Here is a 3,213-nt window from a genome sequence, read left to right as displayed (position 1 = left end):
GTTACAAGTAATGCTATCTGTTGGAGTCTCAGCTTTTTTAGGTGCTATTTCTGAACTTCGGTATGTGGTGAAGCAAATGTTTGCTGATCCCTTAATTATGTTTATATGTATATATATGTAGTTATAAATACACGTATTTGTAGCAGCACACACGCACACACACACACACACACACACACACACACACACACACACACATACACACACATATATATATACGTATATATAAATATGTGTGTGTCTATATTATATGGTCACATACGCATATACGTGCATTTTCTTTTATCTTTTTATGTTTTCATAAGTAATATGTGAGATTAAAGTTTCAAAAATTTAACAATACTCGGGATGTTAAACTTTAATAATAACAAGTCACCTTGTAAGGGAGCTCGAATTCTCTTTGTAAATGAACTTAACAGGAAAGAGTGTGTGTAGGAAATTGACAGTAAGAAATTAAGCTATTTATTTTATATGGATGAATTAAAACTCCAAGGCAAAGATAATCATGTGCTTGAATGCAAATTACGTGCTGTGAAAGCATTCAGTGCTGACATCGGGATGAATTTTAGTTTTGATAAATGTGTGAAGGCTATTTCCAGAAAGAGAAATTGAAGACCTCATTTTTAGTTGTGTTAGACGTTCGTTCACTAGTAAATAATATTTTCCGTTTCCTGAACTGGAATGAAATTGAACTGGAAGAAATCTACAATTACCTAGGAATAAATGAAGACTCTGGCTTTCATCATGGGAGCACGAAACTGAAGGTCACGAAGGATTGTTACAGGAGAGTCCAATCAGTCCTGCACATAATAAGGTGTCGTCTATAAATTCCTTAGCATTTCCAATTATTACTTATGATTGCAGCGTGCTCAACTGCAATAGCACTGAGATACAGAAAATTAAGAGGAAAGTACGTATGCTGCTGATTTTTAATAAGATGTACCACCCAAAGACAGGCGTGGATCGTCTTTACCTTCCCTTGATGTTGAGGCTTGATCAAATTTAAATGCTCTTTCGAAGGCACGACAGTTATACGGAACAAATAAGTTGAAACATCTAACGTCTGGATGCTAAAAATTATTAAAAATCACAAGAGGCGTAAGAAGCTTCAATCTATCATAAAATTTTCTATTGGTTTCATGCATGCTACTGAAGCTGAAGAGCCTGAGGCAAGTGCGGCAACTGTTGTTGCAAAGAAGTTGGAAGTAACAGTAACGAAAAAAGCGCATGAACACTTGACCCCCGGGTGGGAGCAGAAACCTCTGCATGGTAAATATGTAACTCGTAAGAAAACGTTAATGTTTAGCAAGAGCATACCTATCAGTGGTTATGGAATATAAGGTTAAAATCAGAGAGCGAAGGCTTCATTTTAGCTATTCAAGATCAAAGCTTATTGTGGAATCACCAAGCCAACGTGATGAAAAATGGAGCAGATCCAAAATGCAGATTCTGCAATGATGAGGCTGGAACTGTTGAGCCACCTAATCTCTGCGTGTACAGCACCAGTAGAGTATAAATTGACCAATATCTACATTGTATAATATGTCGGGATTATAAAGACACAACTCTCGGCAAGTAGTATAACTAAAAGACAACAGATTAATGATTACATTTTCAGATATATTTCCAATTTGAACACAAAATGTAGAGGGACCCAATGCCGCCAAGCTAACGATTCTGAGAGCTCATCGCCTTACCACCATAAAATAATGTCCATTGAATCTGCTCCATTTTAAATTTCGGCACGAGGTGGCCTATCGAAATCTAAAATAATATTAAGATTATTAGGTGCAACTGTGGGTTAAGGAGATCACTCCACATACCATTATACTGCCTCCTCCAAATTTCACTGTCTACTTCACACATGCACGAAATGACCTTTCGCCACTTCTTCATCGGACATACATCCCGCCATCCGAACTAATCACATTAAACTTCGATTCATCGCTAAAATAATATTGCGACCATGTCCAAATAACACGCTCGTGAGAAAAACAAAGTCGGACTCTTTGATTCTTCTCCAAGAAGAATCCAAGCAACCCAGAACCTCGTAACCCTCGAGAAACTGTTTTGCTCGATACGTTGACATAGGAAGAGAAGGTAAACTCACGGGATATCTCAGCAGCACTCTTAAACCTATCTTTCGGTGATATTCTAACCATAATATGATCCTGTCATTGTGAAGTTTTACAAGGACCACCGGTCATGGGTTTAGTACCTGTCGATCCTGATGACTTAAAACGAGCAAACATTCGTTGCACAACACTTCTAGACCTTCCTATAGTAGTTGCTATCACAGAATTTCACTTGCCCTCTTGATGGAGGCACACAATCGTTTATTTTTCATCATAGGTCGTCTCTCGCATACCACCATGTTGACAAATGAATATTCCAATAATGTAACATCATAAGAAGTAACTGTTAGCCTACTAACAGTCTTCTAAACAACAAATACTTCGGTTAGTACTCCATTTTTTTTCTAAGTGTCCCTTCATTTTTGACTGCTACAACTTGGAAGATTGTTTCTTTATTTCTTCTTAACTCACGAAATATGTATTGAATTCCCTTGAAATTTTCACGAAAGATAGATATATCCAAATACGTGTAAAATATCTAGTCTCAACATCTTGTCAATCTTCTGTAGTAACTATTTTAATACACTTGTTCTTACTTTCTTACTACCACTCAAATTATGGCCTCTACTGTATATAAATATATATACTGCATATGTACATATAATATTATGATTATTGTTCTTTCTTACGAAATACATAGAACTGCTAAAAAGAACTGCTCGGGTCGAGATCGAGATAAAAGATACGAATTAAGATATAAACTCTAATTAGGCAATCATACTAATACATTTATAAATTCGACTTAAAATGCGTATACATATATTAATATATATTGACACATACACATATTTGAAAAAAAAATTATTATATATATTATATAGGGAAGTGGATTCTATAGGCGTAGGAGTAGCTGTGTGGTAAGTAGCTTGCTTACGAACCACATGGTTCCGGATTCAGTCCCACGGCGTGGAACCTTAGACAAGCAAGTGTCTTCTACTATACCCACGGGCCGACCAAAGCTTGCGAGTGGATTTAGTAGACGGAAACTGAAAGAAGCCTGTCGTATATATGTATATATATATAGGTATATATATATATATGTGTGTGTGTGTGTGTGTGTGTGTGTGTGTGTGTGTGT

Source organism: Octopus bimaculoides, chromosome 2, assembly GCF_001194135.2.
Source record: "Octopus bimaculoides isolate UCB-OBI-ISO-001 chromosome 2, ASM119413v2, whole genome shotgun sequence".
Taxonomy (NCBI): domain Eukaryota; kingdom Metazoa; phylum Mollusca; class Cephalopoda; order Octopoda; family Octopodidae; genus Octopus; species Octopus bimaculoides.
The sequence above is the reverse complement of the archived record's forward strand: the minus strand, read 5'-3'. Positions refer to the sequence as shown.